Below are 25,292 nucleotides of genomic sequence, written 5' to 3'. Positions count from 1 at the left end.
TTGCTTGCTTTTGCCACATGTCAGGTGATTGCGAGGTCGGGCCAAATTTCCCTTCATCAAAATGTATCCCCCATCCATAGCCACTAGCTTCAAAAGCTTATCCATGCCTAAAATAATTCCAGACCACTGCATTTAGAAAATTATTTTGACACCGGTACCTTAAAATACTCCAGTTTATCGTTCCAAAAGATTAAAAATTATTTTTGACAGTTGTTAAATTATTTATCAAAGTCTTCATTGACGTGCTTATTATATTGTGCCTTTCGATCTCATCTGATGCCCTATAATTTATACATTAGAAAAGTAGCTAAATAGAATACCTGATGCTCTATACATGGAATGGGGTGCCCACTGGAACGTAGAAAAGGAAGAAGAAAAACCAGAACCCAAGGAAAAGATGAAATATAAAACTAAACATCTGATGAAGAAATATCTTTTCCGATTTATTTGTAATGAGGTGAAGCATTAATTTCAGGTAAAAAATTGTTCAAGGATCATCATCAATGAAGTGAAATTTGGTGTAAAAGGGGATGAGAAAGATTAAATGGTGGGTTCATATAGAGTTGTAAATCGGGACATGTCGGTTTTGGGTTTTCAAGCTCGTGGGTTGGCATGGCCCACCCATAGGGGGCCGCATCGGCCTGCCTGCTTAATATAGTCATTGGCGACCCCCCCCCCGCCCCACGGCTAGTTTTTGCTTTCTCTCAAAATCAATTTCTCAACATGATGATGCATGATCTGGCAGCTTTTTGTTAGAGGATGGTTCGGACGCCAAGTTGGCAAGTTCCCTACTGGAAAGTGGCTTGGATGCCGATCTAGCTAGTTCGCTGGTAAGGGTGGATTTGAGCCAAGCCGAGCCGAATAGTATCAGGCTCAAGCTCGGCTCAAGACTATTCTACAAGGCTCGAGCTTCAACTCGATTCGTTAGTCAGAACCATGAGCTCAAGCTCGGCTCAAATCAAAAAGTTCATAAGCTTGAGCTCGGCTCAGCTTGAGCTTGATTTTGAGAAAAATATTTTATAAAAATAAAAATTATATATAAAAAAATTATTTTAAATTTAAAAAATTAATAATTATAATATTTTTATTATATATATTATTTCTATAATTTTATTATATATATTACATATATATTAAATATCAAATATATATATAAGTCGGCTCACGAGCCTCACGAGCTGAGCTCTAATAGGTTCGAGCTCGGCTTGTTTAATAATCGAGCCACTAAATTGGGCTCAAGCTCGGTTGAAACCGAGCCGAGCCGAGCTTTTCACGAACTGAGTAGCTCGTGAAAAGCTCGGTCGTTGCCACCCCTACTCACTGGGTTGACTTCCAAAGAGACAATGTCAGAGTGTCCACGTTGCTTTACCCAGGGTGGGCACTCCAATGCTTAAGTCAGCAATGTGGAGATTTTAGAGAGAGCTAAAATGCAAGAGAGCTAGAGAGCTGCGAGAGCTAAGTTGTGCATACCTTCTGAGATTGGAAATGAGACTTTTATATAGGCGTTGTTTGGCTTGGACTTCACGCACTGCATCTGAGATATCTGGGAAGACGTGGCTGGCCGGTCTGAAGTCCTTGGAGCTAGTGGCGCACGTAGACCAGCCTTTGTGCCTTATTCGGTTTCCTCCGAAACTTTCGTGTGGGAGCTGACTTTCGGAAAACCCGGGAGTGACGAGATGCACACACGGAGGAGGTCGACAAGCACGTCTCGCAGGTTGCCACCTGGACCTCAGTCGAGTCGACAAGTCCTCGAGGGAGGCCGCTCCTCACGTTGAGGTCCCTTGGACCGGTAACAACAAGGTACCACAAGTCGGCCCTGGATGAGGTGCTCCTAGCCGCCCTGTCGAGGTGCCCGAGTTGTGTATGAGGTCGCCAGATAGGTCTCCAGTAGGTCGACAACTGGGTTTCAGTCATTTTGGCTAAGGCAAGTCATCACCCTTGTAGCGCCGAGGCATCGTCCAATTGTTTTGAGATGCCACGTGTCATGATGTCAATAGAGGGCCAAATCTACCCTCATCACAAGTTCACAACATATTCAATTTCGATGATGTTCGGCCACAGTACAACAGCACTGATATGGATGCTAGTGGTTCTATGGCTGATATTATCAGAGTTGCCACCCCTAGTACTACTACTAGGGGAAAGAAAAAGGGAAGTTGATTAGCCTAGTTTGGAAATTATTTACCATATAAAAAGTTGAGGGAAAGAAAAAAAAAAAAGAGTTGTTTGTCATAAATAAATGAGTGATTTTAGTTATAGTAGCAAGGGTGGTACTGGCCATTTGGGTAGACATATGGTCGTTCATATAAAAAATGAAAAAGAAAATGGTAAACAATCATCACAAACACAAATTGGGCGTGGAGTTTTTGGTAAATTTCAATACTCACAAGAAAAATATAAATAAGAATTAGCAAAATATATTGTGCATACTGAACAACCACTTTTATTATCTAAAGACAATGGGCTAGAAAGACTTTTAAAACAATCTGTAAATCCCCAATTTAAAAAAAAAAAATTCCAAGAATACTATTAGAATAGATGCTTTAAAAAATTTTGTTCATATAAACAAAATTTAATTTCTACTTTGTCAACACTTAATTCTAAAGTTGCAATTGCTTCTGATATTTTGACTTCTAAATGTAATATAAGTTATGTTTGTGATATTGGACATTTTATTGATGAAAATTGGCTTTGCAAAAAAGAATTTTAAGTTTTATTAAGCTTGAATGGTACATACAGGATCAACAATTGCTGTGAGTATTTTAAATACTTTACATACTTATGGAATTGAAAATAAAATTATTTCTATTAGTTTTGGTAATGCTAGTAATAATTATTCAGCAATAAATATTTTAAAATATCAATTAAAATCATGTTTAAATGGTAAATTATTTCATATTAGATTTGCATGTCACATCTTAAATTTATGTGTTCAAGATACTTTCAATATTATTTTTCGTCATATTTCAAAAATTAGAAATTGTATTATATAAATTAGAAAATCTAAAACAAGAAAACAAGAATTTAAATATTTATGAAAAAAACATGGTTTAGAATATAAAAAAAAAATATTAGATGTTCAACAAAGGTGGAATTCCACCTATGATATTCTTACTAATTTTTATGATGAAAGAAATCCACATGATTTTATAATTGAAGATGGATGGGAAATAGCAGTTTATATAAAAGATTTTTTACAATATTTTTATGATACTACTAATGAATTTTATATTTTGCAAAATATAGAAGTAATTCAAATTTTAAACGTATTATTGAAATAATGGAATTTAAATTTAAAAAATATTGAGAAAATATTTTTCCTCTATATTGCTTAGTTGTAATATTAGATCCATGGATTAGGAAAGATGGTTTAGATGTTTTACTTGAATCTTATTGTGAAAATATGAATTCTGAAATTGGAAACAAAAAAAGAAATTATTAATTTATTATTTGAAATGTACAGTTTTAATGAATCTCAATTATTTGGGCATAGGAAAACTTGTACAGGTACAACAAATGTAACTTTCCCTTTTAAAACATCTAACTAAAGTAGTGGAAGAGAAAAAATTTGATCTTTAATAAATAAAAGGTAGAAATTTGTTGTCACTTCATCATCGAGTTTGATGTAACCGTTTATGGTCACGTACCAATTTTTTTTTCGTGATGTATCAATTTTTGGCTAAGTACTTCGTCATTTGACCTACTCCCAAGTGGCCTGTGACTTAGAGGTTGATGGAGCTCCCTGGTGGCGAACTGCCTGCTCGTGAGCTACTTGGTGGCGAACTCCCTGGTGGTGAGCTACTTGGTGACAAGCTCCTTGGTGGTGAGCTACTTGATGAGCTGCTGGGTGTGCTGCCTTGGTGGCAAGCCTCCTAGTGTAGTGCAACCCGACTATCCTCTGTATGAGATGATCTGCTCCTCTTTGTAGATGGCGGGAGCCGATGAACCTATGAGAGCTGAATCAGAGGACCCGGGGGTGTTTACCCAGCGGGGCCACTCCGATGGCTAAGTTAGCACTCTGATAGTAGGGAGCTTGAAGATGATATTAGAGAAATGAGAGAGCTAGAGAGCAGGGGTTACCTCCATTTTTCATCCCCCTCCCCGCTGGGGGTCGGAGCTCTTATATAGCGGTGTTCTGACAGATCTGGCATGACCGCCTCTAATTCTCTGTCGCAACCGTTACTTGCTAGGGCTGAGCTGGTGGGTGCAGGTAACTGTTGCAGAGTACGGCCCTGCCAAACAAGGGACATCTCTCAAGGCTGGTAGGCACGATGCCGCCTAGCGAGAGACATGGGCGCAGGTCTCCAGATTTGGCAGGTACGGTTGTCAGGTAGGAAATCTTCCTACGATACGCCAAGCTGCTCTGCAACGAGCTACCTTGCACCGAGCTACTTTTCACCAAGCTGCTTTTCACCGAGCTGCCAGTAATGTGTCGAGGTGCTTCTACCCGAGCTGTTCGTAAGATGCCAGGTTGCATGTAAGTGGCGAGCTGCCTGTGGCGAGCTACCTGTAGCGAGCTGGTTATAAGTGGCGAGCTACCTGTGGCAAGCTGCCTATGCCGAGCTGCCTGTAAGTGGCGAGCTGCCTATGCCGAGTTGCCTGTAAGTGGCGAGCTACCTGTGGCAAGCTGCCTGTAGCTAGCTCGAGCTGTCTAGTTGTCAAGAGGCTGCACTTAGTTGGCATGAGGTGCCAAGTGTCATAATTTCACTGGAGGGCCAAATCTGCCCTCATCAAAGTTCATTTATTGAACTTAATTTTTATTTACAAGCTAATTTTTCTAATTTAAATGATTCATTTGATTTGGAGGAATTAAATAATTTTAATACTTTAGCGTAGTGGAGTTGACATGGAAAAAATTACCCAGTTCTTATCGACATGGCACGTTATCTACTAACCCCTCCAATGTCTATAGTTTTACCGAATTCTTGTTTTAGTGAAAGTACTAGGGTATTGGACGACAAGAGAAGTTGCATGAACGATGAAATCCTAAAGATGTGTATATATTTGAAACATTGGTTGAATGATAAAGATAGACTACAAGATAAAAGAGGGCATTCACTTGATATTTCACCAAAAAGCATATGATAATAAGGGTCAAAGAGATAGAGGTGGAACTTGATGAAGAAAATGATGAAGTCAATATTTTTTTATAAACTCAATAATTATATATCATTTTTTAAATTATTGTAAATTTTATTTTTTCAAATTTATTTAAATTATTTGTTATTTTTTCAATACCATTATATTTTTATTTTCAATTTTATTATATTGTTTTTATATTTTATCCATTTCCAATATTCCATTGTATTATTCAAATTCAAATGAAATAAAATTTCTAATTTTTTACAATTTGTTGTCTATTTTATATTTTGTTAAATTTTTATTTTTCCCAAATTTTGTATCACACATTATTTAGAAAAAATGAAAAAAAAAATTAAGGACAAATTTCTTAAACTATCCGTCATTAGCGTCTATTGATGATTTGTCAAAATCCGTACGCACGTGATACCACCTACGTATAATTTTTTTAAACCTAATATTAGCCTTCTCTTCCTCACTTCAGCGAGTTGAAATTATCCCTGCCGAGGAATTGTTCATCTTCTTCAACCCTTCGACACCACTTCCCTCCGATCTTTCCTCTAACATTTTCCCCTCTCATTATCTCTCTACCTCATTTTCCCGTTGTCTTTCTCCACCAACGAAATAGTCACCGAGAATACACTGTTCATCATTGTCCTCCTGTGGACAAGGTGACTGGTACTTGGCCATGGCATAGCGGCGCCAATAGATTTCTCTTTCATCAGCTTCAACTACTTATTTGCAAAAGTTTGACCACAACTTGTTGATCTCTCTTCCTCCCATCTTTCAGACCTGTCGATCTGAGGCATTTGGAAATCTCAGATTCTCAGACTTTCAGACCTATCAATCTTGGGCTTTTGAAAATATCAGATTCTCAGACTTTCAGACCTGTCGATCTGGGGCTTTTGGAAATCCCAAATTCTTAGAAAAATAAAATTTCTTAGAAATCTTCATCGTCTTTGACCTGAAGAGGAACGTAGAGAGGAAACGTTTCCTCTCCCTCTTAGCTTCAAATCGTCCACCGCACCTCCTCCCGCGATCCCCTGTTATAAGTCTTATGTTTGTCGTTCGACAGAGAAGTGGTGGCAACAACCATCCAACGTTTCCTTCTAACCAGCCGAGGATGTGTTGTACTTCATGGAAACCAACGCAGATGTGGTGGCCGTCAATCGTGATGGCTTGTCCGGAATTAGGCTTTAGGGTTTTGGTCTTGCCGCTGAGGATGATGTAGATGATTTCCTTTTTAAACTTCGATTCCTCTTTGGCAAGCAAGGTCTTGCCTTTGTCATCATCGTCATTAATGGAATTGTTGTCGAGCAATAAAATAGTTCATCAAGTCCCTATACCTCACCAACCCATAGCCAAGCCTCTGCTCTCTTTTAAAACAAGGCTACTCGAGGTTAATATACTCAGACTCGAAGCGGAGGGGGGAAGGGGGGGGGGGTCATCAGGTCTGATCGTAAGAGAGAGGGAGAGATCGAAAAAGAGGGAGGTGGGGTTCATTCCATCTGATTCTATCTCTGTCATTTGTTGGTTTGCCACCACCATTAAAGTTGGGCTAAGAAAGATGAGGAAATACTATGAGGGAGAAGGAGAAAAAACTCGGTGTAGTGAGGAAGAGAGAAGGGCAGAGAGAGATTGAGAAAAGAAAAAACTGGGTGTGGTGATCGCCGTGGTCAGAAGTTGTAGCGGCAACCATTGCTGGCAAGGGTGTCTTTAATCGAAGGTTAAAGAAGTAACAATATGGGTATAGTTAGTCAATTAACGGGGTAATTTACGAAATTTGTCCAAAAAATAATAAAAAGTGTCAAGCCAAGGCCTCCCTGACCTCATCTTAAAAGAGGTAAATACAACCCAATTTATACCTCTAAGTCCATGTCGTCTCTTTCACATGTAACCAACTCCATTTGTCCTTGTTTAGTGCCAATTTTCAAACCAAAGAAATATCACATAATGGGCAATTTTTAGCTTTAATTTTTAATCATATATTTGACTTACAATATAGTTCATTTTGTAGGATATCCCCTAGGATTTTAATTTCATCGTGATTTGAATGCTGATGGTAGGGCATGCTCTAGCTGGTGCTAATTTGTCTCTCAATTTACCAAAAAAAAAAAAAATGCTCGTGACAATTGAAGGTATCCAATTGAGAATAAAAAAGTGCAATATTGAATCAAGAATTTTAGGACTTATGCAAGACATACACATCATCAAGATTTTGAGCGGTTACTCTTCTTTTCACAATTAGCAAGGGAAAACAAAGCAATTGATCTCACTAGGGTTGTATTTGGTACCATTTCCATTTTTACTTGTAACGTTTTAGGTCGTTCAATACAAATTTTATGAGAATATTATTTATCACAAATATTGAATTATCAATACAACATTTGGTATTATTATTGTATCTTGAGGAAGCGTCAAATTTGGTGTTTCTACTACAGATGCCCGATGTTTGATCTGAGGTATTTGGAACCAAGGTCACAGTCAAATAGTCCTACCAACTGGATGAAGCCAAGGTGGAAGGACAAAGCCACACACCGAAGTCTGCAATTATAGGAAGAGTTAGAGGCCCGAGTAGTTGTTCCCTGGGTAGGCACTCCAACGCTTAAGTTAGTGAGTGGTGAAGAGATCGGTTAAGACGAACTGAGGTGTATAGGCTGGTCGAAACTGAGGTAAATGCAAGATGGGTGTTCGATTGAGTTTAGAGTCAAAAGTTCTTTACCTCAAGTGAGGAATCCCTACTTATAGTTGAGCGTCTGTGTCCTAGTTGGAGTGGCTTTCTAGAATTGTCGGGATGAGATTATTCATCGAGGTCTTCGAGGAGACTCCCTTGCCTCGGTGGAGTCTGCTTCCTTATCTGTGTAGAACACTCCTTGGTTGCACTTCCTCGTTGGTCCTGGAATAATGACGCTGACGCAGCCCAAAGAGAGCAGCCCGGATCTCACTAGTCACCACATGGCACCTTTAGACAATTGGGAAATCACCCGAACACCATGCCAACATTCAATTTGACGCCTGTATTTTTTAGTGAAAAAGTTATGTAATATGATGCAATAATGCATTTTTTTCAAAATTTCGTATTCACCAACCTAAAAAGAAACAATGGTACCAACCACAACATAGGTAAAAAAGCTAGGTGGGGTGGGGGTGGGGGTGGGGGCACCTGTGTTATTAGATTGGACTTCATGTATTGCTACTTGTTGGGCCCCTTTGATGGGTTGAGATGTGCCTGTAGCGTGTAGGGGCAAGGAGTCCATTCAAATTGGTGAGTAGGGGTGTTCACGGGTCGGGTTGGGTCAGTTTCTTGGGATTTCCCCAACCGGTCCGACTTGGTCGGGTTAGCTAAGGTGGGAATCGAAACCAATCCATTGACAGGCCAAACTGACCTGGTTGGTTTGAGTCGATTTGGGTCAGTTTCGGTTTTGCTCCTGTACAAAGCCAAATAAAATCTGAATTAGTTGATAATTTGATATTCAAGAGTCCAAGATAAATCTAAATTTAATTCAGGTAAAGAATAAAATCAATAAATTCTTCATATAAAAACAAGTGTCAATAATGGGCCTTCTAGAGTAAAAAACTAGGTAAATCTAGGTAGGTAAATCAATAAAATAAAAATTTAGAAACCTTCTAAATTCTAATCTAGGTAAAAAACTTAAAAAGGACACCTAATTGAATTCTAATTGTAATTGCCTAATGGGCCTTCTAGAGTTCTAGTTCTAGTAGAAGTCTAAAGTAGAAGACTATTAGGAATTAGGAAACTACTCAAACTAGGAAGTAGGAACTACTAAACTAGTAGAATACTAGTTCGGTTCGAGTCAGGTTGATTTCGGTTTTCACGTAAAAAAAACCGAAACCAACCCAAAATTTCGGTTTATGTATGTGCCCAACCCGAAATCGACCAGTACGGATGAAAACCCAGCCGACTCAGGTTGGATCGGTCCAAATTGGTCGATTTGGTCAGGTTGGGCATTCTTATGAACAGCCCTATTGGTGAGACAGGGTGTGGAAGTGGATCAATGATAACGCCCCATGTCGACTCATAAATGCAGATAAATGCAGAGATTGAATGGTTATGGGCCACATATATTTTATGATTGGTGTGGGGTCCGTTATATGACCAATCCCTTTCATTTTGTACTGTATTCTTTCTCTCTCTTTCTATATATATATATAAGTTAAAGTGAATGAGCTTTTAACCCAAACCTACTATAATAAAGAAAGAGAAAAAACATTACCCATGTGAACAAGCTATTGAGGGCACAGCAGACCATGGACCATGAGGGACAAACAAGGACGGCTAAAAGCTGTTTAATTTGGGCCTATATCACATTTTACCCAACTGAGAGATTGTTATATATATATATATATATATATATATATATAGAAACCAAAGGCCCTACAGGGTTCGTAGTCATCAATTTATCTATCCTCATTATGCAAAAAAAAAAAAAACCTTCATTAATTAATTTATTTTAACATGCAATTTGAATTAATAGGATGATGTGAAATGGGAAATGGGAAGGTACTCGTATTAATTAGAACTAAATAATCCATCAGTCTTATTAATAATATAAGAGATACTGATGATTAACTTGGCTTGTGAGGTATTTAATTATGATGGTGGTGGTGGTGGTTGGTGTGAATGAATAATGATGCTTTGTAGTACATACACCACCTAACCTAGCTTTCTCCATCTTCATTCTTTCAGAATTTGGAAAGAAAATAATAATTTAGAATAGAGGATTTTTGACATATATTACTAATTGATAACACTGCTTCAATTGCGCCGTGTGCCTTGGAAATTTTGTCTAAATGACACATCTCTCTTTCTCTCTTCACACAAATCCCTGTTTCCTATAATCATATCTACTCCATTTCCTTGGTCGGTTGGACCGTTTTAAGCGGGAGGAGATTTGAATCATTTGATAGTGATGTTGTATATTTGTCTACTTTTATATTTTAATTTTTAATAAATTACGAAGAAAAGAAAAAGGTTAGGTGTTGAGTCACGCTATTCTAGAAATTTGCTGTCTCTCTCTTTTATTTCGGAAAATCCACTCACGCTATCGGAAGAGTTTTGAGTTTTGACCAATTAAAATCCACTTATAAATTTTGATAAATAACATCTATACCAATTCAAATCTCTTCATTGCTTGGTGGGCTTTTTTTCCATAATATTAAATGTTGGTTGCTTAGTTAAGACCAATACATTTATGGATGGATCAGAGCCCAACATAGGGATCCTTCCATGAAACACAGCCCTGGCCCCTGCCATCAATTTTGTTTTATTTTATTAGGTAATTTAAGATCCCATTGGAAATGGTACCCAATTTTCTTTTATTTGCTTTGTAGTTGCATCCGAATTTTTTTTCCTTTGTATTCATCAGTTTATTGGAAATGGTTTAAGGAGTCGGGATTAGGTAAACATGTTATTATTATAAACACGTTAAATGAGTATTTTCAAAATTTTTTAATACTTGCCCCTTGAAATACCTCCAATCTATCCTTACAATTTTTTAACAATTTGTAAGGATATTTATAAATTGATCACTGAATATGCTTCTTATGTTGTGTCTATTGGATCCGGTATATTTTTATTCGTCATGATCAATAATACTCAACTAAAGCTATTATGATAACCATTTATTTATATAGTTCCACTTGTTGGAATTGTCAATGCTTCTTAGGCAATTTCTGTTCTACTAGTATTTTATGCAAAATTGTTTTCCATTTCACTACGCCTTGATTTTTTCTTTCAATTATTTGTTTTTCCATTTTACTTTTTATAATGTCAAAAGATTGACAGGATATCTTTTCTTTGAGATTGTAAATTTGTAATGGACCCATATGTCTTTAATCATTTATTAAAAAAAATAATAAATACAAGATTGCACACCTAAAGGGAATAAACGTAAATTCAAAAGAAAAAAAAAAAAAAAAAGATAGGGGATTTGCATAAAAGGAAGAAAGTTTAAAGAGGAGATGCTTAACTAGTATCAAGAGTTAAAAATTTGGTTTGTTGGAAAGCTGTATTAAGTAGGAAAGAAGAAAACAACAGTGTGATGTATGCTACGTTCACTTGCTGTTGGTCTGTGAAATTCATCATCCATCAATAGAAGATTTTCTCGTAGAACCTTCTTGTAATGGAGAATCTCTGGTTTGACTAGTTTGATCAAGCAGCAATTGGTCTGTCTTAATGAGTCATCTGCTTTGCCTGTAAAGGAGACCATCTGGTTACTATAATGGTCTTTCTGTGCCTAGAGCACTAATTAAACTGGTGTTCCACAACCACCATTAGACAGATCCATTCCATTGCTCTCAAGTCTCAGCACTCTATACCTAGTGATAAAAAAGGAGATAGAAGCAGGAGAGAGTGAGCAAAATTTGTAATTTCACATAAACATTACAACTCTTTCTCCACTACATTAAGGTCTTTATTATTCATGGCTTACTCTGTGCTCCAACAAACAACTTGTTACTTGCCCAAATACAATAAGATAAAGAAAATAGAGAGTCATATATTTTGGAAGATGATGCATTCCTGTACCATTTCAATAAAGAACCTGCATGCCTTCAAAATGGATTCCTTTATTAAATAAGATAATACATTCATGGTAGATGCGTAGATGCCCGGAAGATGATAAATGAGAGAAGATTATTTTCTTTTTGAGCCCCAAACTTGACTCCGGGTGGAGGGGCCCCACCTAAAGATTTTATTAAAAATAAACAGGATAATTAACAAAAACAGGAACGACATACCTGCCTTACCCCAAACCCGAGATACAAACTATCACCCAAGGGTCAAAAGAAAAACATTCCAATGCAATTGTTGATATAAATTTCGTGTATAAATTCAAATACAAGAAAAATGAAGACAAATTTAAATAAATTGATTTTTTTTATATATTTAAAATAAATAAGATATAAATTCTTTGGATTTGAACTCTCTTACAAAAGAGATAAAACATCTGATTCTCTATTGATGATGTACTTTCTGCAACTTGAAGATTTGGATTGAATTGAAGCCGATGGTCAGATGGCGTATTCCCGTACTTCAAAAAATGATAAAGATTGCTTCCTTCAATTGGGCTTTCAATGCTTAGTCAAAATAAGAATTCTACAAGAATTCCGAGTGTGTTGTAGCTTTGCTCTTCATAGAATTGTGAATGTGTTTCCTCCATCCCCAAGAGCTTTCTAACTTGGTTTCTTCTTGATCCCAAAAGTACCCTCCCTCTTGATAGGAACCCCTATTTATAGATTTCTTGGTCTAATCTCTTAATCCCTTTAATTAAGGATTTGATTAGCTCTCCTTACTCTTTTTATGAAGTGAAAAGTTGTAATTATTACCATTCTTAGAGAGAATAATTTATCATCCATTTTTCTCTCCTTAATTATTAGATAATTTCCATCCATGGGAAGATATGCCTTGACCAAGGTTTTAAAAACGGAACCATTCTAGGCATTGTTTTCTAGTTCGGCGATTCAACTGTCCAAATTAAACAATTCAAATCGTGACGTCATAAATAAATTAAAAAACAAAAAATATTTATATATAATAAAAATACCACAAAAAGTAAATAAATATGGAAAATACACAAAAAAATATAGGATAAAGAACAACATATGAAAAAATAAAAATATCAAAATATCAAAATAAAAAAATACAGAAAATTAAAAATAATAGATATTTTTTCTCCAATTTGTACGAGGAAAAATTCAATCATATGAGTTCAAAAGATATCCTCATGCGAGTTGTAGCTCAAAATCTATCCCTTGAGTTGACATTAGTGAAAAAGGTTTCTATTTGACTCCAAGATTCTTACTTATCTAGATACTAGAATATGTTGTGTTTTGTTCAAGAATCAAGCAGTTTAAGTTTTATTCCAATCAATGGGAGTTGTCACATACAAAGGCACATCAAAGTGATCAAACAATCAAAGCCGATATCATTCTTTGGAAACTTTTTTAGAGACTAAACTAAATGTTCAATCTCATTTTTTTCTTTCATCATTGTAGTTTATATTAAATTATTTATGGGATTACATCAATACCTTAAATTCTAGAACATATCTAGTGTAGGCCTATTGTGATGGAAAGCTGGACTAATGACAAATTTGAAGAAAATTGATAAAATAAGTGATGATATATAGTAAGGGGCTAGGTCCAAGGTTTTAGATTTGAGAGGCTGGAGGTAGATTTAGAGAAGGGGGGATGTGGTTTTGGACACAAAAAGACTAGAGATGGGAGTCTCAAAATTAGAAACTTTTGTAAACTCAGTTTTTTGGTAGATTTTTTCTGAACTATTTTGATGGGATGAAAAAGAACCTTAGATATGTGGAATGGCTGAATCAGTTTGGTTTTTCACTTTTTTGCAGTTGCTAAACCTATAACATGTATTCCATAGAAAATTTCAAAAAAATACGAATATGTTTCCTAATTCCGAGTGAAACAGAATGATATTTTATTCTTTTCAAAAGGTGGATCATTTCAAAAAAAAAGTATTGTGTACCTTCATTTGATGACCTGAAATTCAAATAAGTGCCTCATGAATATGCCCTCTTATTCTTCTTGATAAAAGCTTTACTTTCCTTCAAAGCTTTTCCTTTTTATATTCTTTGCATAAGGTTAATAATACACAATATGAAAATAAGACAAAATAATATTCTGAACCCAATTTATACAATTTAGATATGAAAAGAGACTCACCTTAGGACAATAATTTTCCATTAAGTAATGGATCATGGTTGACTTTTTGATTGATTTCTTGAATTCATGCTTGAATTCTTTGTTAAACTACCATAAAAGTGTAAGAATACAAGAGTGCCAAATTAAACTACCATAAAACAAGATGCAATAACATGAAATTAAGTAACCTTTCCAAGTTTCCATAACTCATGAGTTGCAACTAAATAGTAAATATTAAACATAAGGTCCACAAATTAAAATTTAAGAAGTATCAAAGACTAGTCACTGAATTAAAATATAACTAACAAGTCCAAATTTCAAATCCATAAACTCTTCATCGATGGAACCAACTAAAACCAAGGGGTATATCATCCTCATCTTCGGGTTGTATTTCATCTTCATCTGCATCTAGATGATCATGTCCTAGATTTTCCGCCAACATCTCATTGAAAAAATTACAGTCATCTAAAAAAATAAATAGACAAAATTAAATTTATACACACATTAATCATAAGGCTCAAGATTCAAGATTAAAGTATGAAACCAAGAATATGAGATGATATTAACCAAATTACCTTCATCCGTAAATCGCACGGTTGCTTGAGATTCTAATATTGGATTTGTTGTACCATCACCATAAAACATATTATCCTTTTCAGCATTGTTAAATAACGGAGGATTCTTATCTTCACCTACCACCAAATCTTCTAGAAAATCAATATGATCATTTGCAATTGGATCAAACTTTTGAATTTGTCTCCTACAAGTTATTATCACAAATGAAAGTAAGATGAAATGACATAAGAAATTAGAAATATACTAGGCACTAATAAATAATATGCATTATGAAAAATAAAATGCATACCCACCAATCAAACGCAGATTACAGTGAACGTATACAAGATTATTAAGCTTTTGATGCTTCAGCCTATTTCTTCTCTTTGTGTGAATGCATTAAAAAACACTCTAATTACATTCACAATCAGATGAACTACAAGTTTGACTAAGAATCCACACAGCAACTCTTGCAAGAATTGGGGCACCACAACTAAACCTCATCCACTATTCACCTAGAAATTATATAGATGATAGAACCAAATAAATAAAATGAAATAAGAGATTATATAATAAAAATGAAATAATAAACATGTCATAAGAAAGAAAAAACTATTACCTAGAGCCATTCTATTAACCACTCTTAAAGTCATGTCCCTCACAAAATCACCAATGCAAGATTCAAATCTGTATTTACACATCTTCATTTTTATCTATGAACCTCACAAAGACATCAAGAATAGTTGACATAACGGTAGGGGTTTTAACTTTTGAATTTATATCATATTGAAAGATTGGATTAAGATAATCACCTACAAGATAAAACTTTTGACCCATTTGTCTATCCCATCTATTTTCAACAATCTAGAAATTGGGCCATATTCAGAATCCTATTATGGAAATGTTTTTCAATTATTTCCTTTGCCTTCAATAGGATATAGTACATATACCCCATGCATGCCTCTTGTCTGAATCAACAATTCTCAATGAACTAACAAGTGGTGATGTAAAACCCACAATTGTTTTGTATAATTTCCAAAAAACATGATCCAATACAATCTGTATCACTTCTCTCCTACTTACATCTCTTGCATATCTAGATTCATTGAAATTTTTATCAATCACCAAATATTGTAGATCTCATGCATGCGCTTCAAAATACTATCTAATGTAACAAAACTAGTTGCAAAGCGGGTGGCTCCAAGGCGCACTATCTTTGTCCAACCAGATCTTTTCCTTAGCATTGATAATACAAAAGTATAATTACATACAAACTTTATTATTTTAGAAGTGCGTCGAATCACATCTTCAATATAAAAAATTTCTACAATTTCCTTCAATATTAAGTTTAAGCAATGTATTGCATAAAGTGATAAAAAAATCCATGGAAATTCTTCCTCCAATAATCTTCCTGCAGCTACATAATTTGCTGCATTGTTTGTAACAACTTAAACAACATTTTTAACCTTAACCCAATTTATAACTTTCTTAAACAAGTGAAACAAGTTATTTGCACTCTTAACCATTAGAGGCATCCAAAGACTAAATCCTCCAAGGTAGTATGCCAAAAAGTTTATCAAAGTCCAATTACGTGTGCCTGTCCATCTATCAGCCATATTGGTACAACCAACTGATCCCCACTCCCTACGAAGTTTATCAGTAGACAATTGAACCTCATTGACCAAATCTCTCAGCAAATTAATTTTATAATTGCATCCAACATGAGTTGAAAATGTTTTGATTTAATAACATTCAAAGAAATTCAAGTATCACACATCCATCTCATAGCAACACGATCTATAAGTTTAACGGTTGCCTTAGATGCTAATGTACTCTTAACGGATGGTTGTGCACTTGGAGTGGTTCGTGGAACAAAATGGTTAGTTATTAGCCCTGTAGGTGTTTCCCCTTTCTTGAGGGTATATTTGACTTTTTCTCTTGACTATTCCTCAAATTCTCTCCATCTGTACTAGATTGATGAACTTCCCTAACATCAACATCATCACTTGTTTTAGCACCACCCAATCCAAATTCAGAGCTAGAAGCTTTTTTCTTTTCACTAATTCCATCTAACAACTACTCCATTTTAAACCTAACATCATATGGCATTTTTCGACAAATTGCGTTTTCTTCTTTTCTTTGTGCAAGGTGTTGTTTCATCCTATTAATGCCTCCCCCTTTAAAAGTCTTTTGACAATACATGCATTCCATTGACTTTGCTCCACTAATAAGATCTACTTTAAGGGTGACATGTTCCCATGCAGGATCAGTTTTGGTCCTAACATTTGAGGAGGTAGACTCTATTGTTGGTTGTGGATCAGCTACGGGTTTATGATGTCCTAGATGAAGAAGGGGTTTGACACTTGGATCAGGTTAGTGATTTTTTAGAGGAGGATATTCTTAATAGTATTCAGGGGTCAAGTGTGAGGCTCTCCAACTGCCAAGACAAAATTCTATGGCTAGCTGAGGCAAAGTGGGAATTTTCCTTACATTCGGCTTGGTCCTTTTATAGGACAACTCACCTTTCAGTGAGCTGGTCCAAGGTGGTGTGGAATGCTCTTGTTTCAACCAAGATAAGTTTCTTTCTCTAAAAAATTATGGTCGATAAGGTGAGTGTGGAGGCAGATATCAAAGAGCTGGGAATTCCCTTGGCTTCCATATGCATGTGTTGTCGTCACCCTTCAGAAGAGGACACCAATCATGTGTTGGTGTGTGGCTGCTTAGCTCAGAAAGTGTGGCTCTACTTTAACAGAATCTTAGGGTTACCTTTCAGGGGGAATGAGGGTATTAAGGAACTTCTTTCTTGTTGGTTTTTAGCAGCATAGGCTAGGAACCAATGGGATGTTGTAGTGGGGTTGATAGCTTGCTTTGCTGTTTGGGAGATTTGGAAGGAGAGGAATAGGTGCAAGATGGAAAATAAATTTAGATGCTCAAAAATGATGATTTGGGTGGTAGTGAGATGGTTACATGAGGTGTCCTCCTCACTGAATTTGACCCATAAGGTGAACTACAGCCAATAGATCTCCTTGTAAGGACTAGGGTTAAGGATCCAACCAATCATAGAAAGGAATGTTAAAGTGGTTCATTTGATGGTTGTGCTAGAGGGCTATATGAAACTTAATGTCAATGGAGCTTCCAGAGGTAATTCCGATCCCTGTGAGGGAGGTGGTATTATTAAAAATGGAGGGAATGGTTTTGTTTGTGCCTTTTCCAACACATGTGGCCTTGAAACTAATTTGGTTGTAGAAGCTTTGGCTCTGCTAGATGGATTGCACATTATAGTTGCCTTAGGAGTAAATAGGATTATGGTTGAGTCGGATTCCAAAATTCTGGTTGATATTCTCAATGGAGTTTGTACAACACCCTAGAAGCTTTGGTTTTGGTTTTGGTTTTTACAAGTATAGGAGCTTAGGAGTAGTTTGGATTTCTTTTATGTACATATCTATAGAGAAGCTAATCAAACAATGGATGCTCTTGCAAAGCTTGGTTGTTTAAGCTTCATAGAAAACTGTTTATGATTGCATAGAAAATCTTCCCTCCCACATCTAGAATTTGGTTAATGCAGATGGTCTTGGGCTTCCATTTCTAAGAATTCGTTGATTTTAGGTTTTTTAGACATATGATGTTATATTTATGAGTCGGGTTTCCTTTGTATAGATTTTGAGGGGTAAGGCCTTACATCCCCCCCCCCCCCCCCACCTTGAGGTTTTTTCTTACATATTAAAAAAACAAAAAAAAAATCACAAACACCCATCAACCAAAAATTAAACTAAACAACCAATTAAGCTTAAATATATGAATATATTATTACACAATTCAGCTAAACAACCAATTAAACTCAAATATATGAATATATGATTACACAATTCAGCTAAACAACCAATTAAACTGAAATATATGAACATATGATTACACAATTCAGCTAAACAACCAAAAATTAAACTCATAAACTAAAATATATACTATCAAACAAATCAAATGAAATCAAGCTAAAGTACTTTGTCTTCTTGAGCATTCAGATTTCAGAAAACTAGCTAAGGAGCCAAAAATACAAGATTAACCGATTCATGCATACCAACAAAGCGTGATGCATGATATAAAATCCAAATTTTAAGGTTTTAAGCTTCAAGTAAGACAGAAATATACCAGTTTAAGCTTCAAATCAAAATTTAAAAATAAGGGATGTGATTCTTAGATTTTGCCATGGCTCTCGGTTCCATTGGAGTGGTCACCGACACAAATGGTGGTTCGGTTCCTTTACAAGAAAATGAAAAATCATAGTATTGAAAATAAAAATAGTTAATGGCTTAATGCATAGATCAAATCATTCAAATGAGAGGTAAGAGAAAAACAAAAAAAACATACTTATTTACCTGAAATCTGAATAGTCATCATTGTACTCCTTCCAGACTAGTTGCCAGCAACCGCAGCAAAGATTGGTCGCCAGAGGTTGGATGTCCACAGTGGTCGTCGTCGTTCCCTTCAAGAGATGCTATTAAGCAGCTCCTTTCAAGATGTCGTTAAGTTGGTCCTTCAAAGATGTTGGAACTTTGGTCGCTGGCGGGTGCTTGTTCGGATTTTGGGAAGGAAGGTGCCGGTGTGTTGTCGTCGTCTTATTCGGTGAAGGCCTAAAGGAGTTTAGGGCTTTTGGGTTTGGCAAAACAAGACCCTAGAGGAAAGTCATCAATGGTAGTTAGGAACTTAGGATATGTTTGTCAATTCTTGTTTTTTTTTTATTTTAAAATAAAATAAGAAATAAAAATAAAAAATGTCGAACCACTAACCATTGTCTAGGTTGAACATGTTGATGGTTCGACCATCCGGGTCGACGTTTTGTTTTTTACTTTTTCAACAGTTTTGTACTAGAAGATGATTCGGGGTAAACTCGAAACCGTTCGAGTGACTGATTTCCGATCAAAACGGTCTGACCGTCTTGGTCAACAACCGTTCGAAAACGGTTCAAGTTACCTTTCATAAAGAAGAGAGCTGGCAATTTACCATATGTAGAGAAAATAATTTATAATCAATTATTCTCTCTTTAATTACTGACTAGATTTTCATCTTTAAGAGGTAAGATGGGTTCTAGTTGGATTATTTCTATAAGTTAATAAGATTTGTAATTCAAATTTGAGTTTGAATTTGAATTCAAGTTTGACTTCAAAGTGGGTCCGGCATAATCCCTTCCACCATGCTAATGAATTTGTAATAAAAAAACCCAAATGTTAAGCCCATACACATATTTAAGAGTATGGGGTATGGTTCAAATAAAAATAACCATATTAAGGCCCATGAACAAATTTGAGTTCGGGGTAGGGTCCATTTAAGAGCTCTTGAAAATTTTAATATCTACAGCAATAATCAAGAGTTTTATGAAATAAAAGAAGTATAGGTGAAGACCAGCAAGTAAAATAGGTGGACTAAAATCCACAACCAGTTAAGTGGTTGCCAAACTTGACGTGGCCCTCAATATTCCTTCAATTCCAAACTTTAGACAATCTAGCTAGACCGTAGAATGTAGGCAACCAAATCAATGGATCGGGTATGGTTCAGCACAGGGTGGATCAGATGCCTTCAGACCCAAAACCGAACAAACCATGAACGAACCTAACCTAATTAGACATCAATAACAACGGAACTTCATTTTTTATAAAATAGTCTTAATAAAAATGATAATAAATAAAAAAAAATTATTTATATTTATAAAACAAGTATTTTTATCCAATAAAAACCAATCCCAACCTAATTAATTATTAATTAGGACACAAAACAATGAACTAAGATTTTTCCAAACAAATATAATCGGAACTGGATGTCCTGTAAATGGTATCTGGAATATCTCCATGTGAATGAAGGAAGATGTGCTACAGAAGATCTGGGCTCAACATAATTGGTTTGGTTATGTCAGATAAATCCGCACTGATTTCCATTTCACAGGTGGGGGTTTATAGAATGGGACAGATGTCTCTCGCTAAGTGGGAGAAAAACTAATAGACAAACGGACAGTGGCAAAATAAGGAATCTCCCATGGCCAGATCCCACCGAGGCACCGATACCCCCCTTAATTGTCGTTTGTAAGTGGAGATTTAACGGTCACTTGAGGGTTATTGTACACTTCAAACTTGCACAGTACAGCAACAGATGCTCGAACTCCATAGCCGATATTCATATTAGCTACTAGCTAGTATATTAAAGTTGAGAAAAAAAAATTAAAATGTGACAAAAGTCGTGAAACTGAAATGTGGTGATGGTGATTCACTTTACAATGCACCACGTCAGATGAACTTCAAATGCTGATGTGTTATAGATTTTATCCACTTCAAAACTCTTCCTGCCATTTTTTAAGGGTGTACCGACAGAAATATAGCAAATGCTTGTATCTCGCTGTACCCAGAGTTGAAGGAAGTTGAACGTTGGCAGATTCTTTACCCGCCACGTGGATGTCTTGAACCGTTTCACTCTTTTTTCTTCTAAAAGTCTAAAGGAGGATATAACTTTTATTTTTATTTTTCTTTAATTCTTTAAACCCGTACTCTCCTCAATTTGAAAAGAAAAGTTGAAAGGGGGACGCCACGCAGCTGAATTTACTCAAAAGATGAGCTGTTCTTGTTCATACTCGATAGTCGATACTCTCTCCCCCTTCTCTTTTTATTGTCTGTCCCCTCCTCCTATCTTTTGATTATTACCAATATGTGGGTCCTACCTAATTTTCTTCTATCCCCATCTTCCGCCTCAAATTTGCTGTTATTCTCCACCACCTTTTAAGTTTTAATCCATAGTATTAAAAAGTTTAACCAATCTAGAAAGAGAGGAACAGAGCTGACTGAGACCACTCGAGTGTTTGTTTTTTTATAACCAAAATGCCCTCTTAGACACTCCCAAACCGTTCAAAATTTCAAATGGGCCCGAATGATTTTGACATTTTAATAAGATGGCGTTTTGCATGGTTGGGTTTTATCAAGTGTTTTTGTTTTGCCCCAATCAGCATTTTACATAATACCCAAAATGCAACGTCTCTCTGTTCGCTACTACACACTCTAGAGTCTAGACAGCTCTTACAAAGGCCAAAAAAAACCTCTCCTTGACGTTGACATTTAAAAATCGAAATTAAAACCAAAATTTTTGGTTTTGATAAAAATAATGATGTATAACATATAAGTACGAAAGATGTTCCCTATGTGCCGCTGGAACATGTTGTAAGGTCACTGTGAGTTTCGTTTTTAAGGAGATCTGACATGTAGAAGCATACTCTTGTCACTTGCAATCTATTCGCTCTATCCATTCTCTTGAGCAAAAGTTTTCAAAAACTTTCATTTGAAGCATTTAAATTTGGGGTTTTTACCACTCAGCCCACCCCTAGGTGGAACTACTAATAGACTAGGGGTGGACTGAATCCTACCCCAGGATTGATACCAAATTAACTGGTAGGATGTGATTTATAGGAGGGGGCTATTAATAGATCAGGTGGGGGTTGTAAATTTAATTTCTGACGTGGTTTGCAGTCATTTTTTCCCTTTAAATTTTAAAGGACAGCTTTCCATCACCACCATTCGTGATCCAATTCAAAACGTTGCTATAATTAAGATGTGACACAATTCACAAAATACATAATATACTATACAATTTTGGACATTCTAAAGTGTCACATAAGAGTGGAGTTGATATATTATCCCCACTCCACCTGAATTTTTTTTCTTTTCTGGTAAATACCATTTTATGAAATTATAATCTTTAGCGTCCGGTCCATATTGTATTTTCGTTTATCCATAAAATATAGGCATATTTTCAGATTATTCTTCATAATTTTTTTTATTTTTGTATGATTGACAATAGTAACATATGGGGGAATCTGACAAAGCAACAAATATAAGGGTGTATCGTATCATAGGTGGGGTTTTATAAAATAAAAATTAAAAGGTGGGAGTAAAGAAGTAAAGATTTTTTAAATAATAACCTAAATATGTTTAAGGCCATGTTTAATTCATAGGAATAGGGGTCTAGAATTGGACCCATTTCGATTCCAATCATTTAGTTGGATGGAATCGAAATCCTATTCTCATTCCTATTGGAATAGTATTCTCACATCATTCTTTCCCCCCTCCCTTATAAATGAAATCTCATTTTAATTGATTTCAATTTTGATTTTGGTTTAGACTATAAAAATAAATTATTTCAATTCAGGTTCTGAGAAAATTAAAGCACAAGCCAAACTGACCCTAAGCAACCGTTTAATTTATATAAAGAAGCTTCTAAAATAAATAAAAAAGAAAACAGCCTTGTCGAGCCATCGAGAGGAAACGCCTTTCAACCTTATTCCAAATTTACATCTGCGCCGATATCAGTGGGAGATATTCTCAATACACGGTTGGGATATAATGATATGATGAGGGCGCAGATGTGTACAAAAGGCGCCCCAAATGTAGATCTGAGCGTGCATTGGGAATATTCATTGTCATTGGGAGGTGTTACTAATAAACCGGTGAAATTTGCTGTGTGAATTCGTTTAGCCCAGTTTAAGGAAGAGGGCAATACGGTCTCTTGACGTAAAACCAAAATAACTTCTCGTATTAAAATTCGATACTAAAATATATATATATTTTACGGCGAGTCCCGAAGGGATGACATGATCACGTTATTTTTCGCAAGTAGAGAAACAGCTTTTGATACGTTATCCTCGAAGACCGTTGCCATAATTCCACCCAGGATTAACCGATTAATTAATAATGTAAGCAGATCAGACGGAAATAATGCCCCGCTCTGCTCCTGTCTGTTCACAATCGAGTCAGTCGGACCCACTCTCCCTCCATCCCCGTACGTACAGTAAATTCCCACTACGAGAAAATGGCGCAGGCTGCAGTGCAAGCTGATCTGTTGCCAGTTGGCAGTTGCCACGCACCAGGTACCAGCATCCCTACATAGGCAGACCAAATCCAAAAAGAGCGTGATACCTGAAAGCTGAACCGAAAAGGAGTGTGGGACCCACAGAGAGGGTGGGCCCGCTCTGCATATGGACGCTTTCAGAATTTCTGAACGTTGGAAGGTCGGGAATCGGGATATGGCTGTAATTTGAAATTTCAAAAGAAAAGAAGAAAATTAGCGTATGTGTACTGGATATTGGCTGGCGGTATCTTCCATGATCCACCATTCCACCTCACCTTCCTTCCAAGTTCCATGACCGACATGGAATAAATAAATAAAAGCTCCAAGCCTATGTTTCTAAATTGGGTAAATTAGAGGGGCACCCCCGTCATTTGGGCAATCTCACACTGAAGTCCCATTTACTTATATGTTTAAATATTATGTTATGTCAGACTCTTTGAAGAATTAATGTAAAATTACCCAATTGTTAGACCTTTAACATCATTAAACGCACCTTCAAGACTAAAGTCAAGACTTTTTTTTGGATAGAGATTGACTAAAGTGAAGATTAGGTGGTGACTAATGTTTGTTATTGAGAGAGATTATATGAACACTATGATATATCATAGCTCCTCCATTGATTTATTTATGCGCACTGACAAACTAGGCTTTAGATAAGCACTTTGTTTCCTGTCTTCGTGCTTTCATCAGCAAAATACATTTACAATAAAAAAGCTCGAAGTAAGAATGGGATGCTTTGTGCTTCAATTGCATGGCTTCGAGCAAATTTGATTTTCATAAAATGTAGTAAGTATCTTAAAGAGTCTTTTTTTTTTTCAGATTTACTTAGGGTTTATGAAAAATTATTTTCTTTGGATATCCCATTAGGTGGTAAATAAATTTTTCATGCATGAGGAAAGTTGTCAATATTTGGATGGATAAAAATTGTTCTTTTAATAATGGTATTTTATGGTTAAACAGTCATTGTCTTATTTACATGAGAAACAAAAGAACATAGGTAAATGCTAACTTGCTGAGTAATTATTTCTTAGGGAATACTTTACTAGGTGAATGTATTTACTTGGGTAAGTAACTTCGCGAAAAGCAAACAGGGCCAAAAAAAGAACCCTCACTTTCGAAGTTATTGCTCGACACCAAAGTTCTACTAGATCATAGAACCCTTATGCCCAATAAAGATGTAGGTCCATGTTAGTGAGATTTTGGGTTTTCGATATTTTTTTTTCAAGAAAATGTTTTATCTCACCTTGTATCTAGAACATGGACTGGGTCAGGTCGGGTTTTCGCTGGGCTTTGCCTCTTTATATACTAAGCCTGAGCTCAAGCCCAATCCAACCATTGGGCTTAGATCTTGAGCCCGACCCGGCCCTATATAAAGCCCGAAGCCCAACTTTGATAGGTATTTTATAATATATTAATTACATATTATTAATAATATATTATATATTATATAATATTTTATACATTATATATAATACTTTTTTGCTATTAATTTTATTATTATATAATATATATTATGTATTATTAAAACATATAATATATTTCTATGTATATTTAATATCATCGAACTTGGGCTCGGGCCGGGCTTATTTGGGAAAGCTCGAGACTGGCCCGAAAAATAGTTAGGCTTGGTTTTTAGAGCCCGAGCATGTGGTCTTAAAATTTTGTTCAAGCCCAATTTAGAACGGGTTGGGTCGGGTCAGTCCATCAAGCTACCCGACCCATGAACATGTCTACTTGTATCTAAAAAGCTTTCCCAAGATTCATGTTCAGTTGTACATCTCCAAATTCAATGGAAAACTAGAGAGACCATTTTTCTTATATTTCTTGTTAATTTCACTCTAATCGATTCCTTTGTTCCTCTTTGCATTCATTCCCTTCCAATGTGAGTTTTATTCTAGGGAAATTTATGATGCTACAAAGAATGGTACGGGAAGAGAATTGACCAGTCAAAAACCCACCCATGAATTTTGATAAATAACACCTGATTGGTTATCATGTTTATGATACCAGTTAATTGGTCAAAATTTTTCAGACGTTATATCTTTTTGGTATCATAATTGATCTCATGTATATATTTACATAAATGCATATATACA

This window comes from Nelumbo nucifera, chromosome 6 (genome assembly GCF_055504915.1).
Source record: "Nelumbo nucifera cultivar China Antique chromosome 6, China Antique-T2T, whole genome shotgun sequence".
Lineage (NCBI taxonomy): Eukaryota > Viridiplantae > Streptophyta > Magnoliopsida > Proteales > Nelumbonaceae > Nelumbo > Nelumbo nucifera.
The sequence above is the reverse complement of the archived record's forward strand: the minus strand, read 5'-3'. Positions refer to the sequence as shown.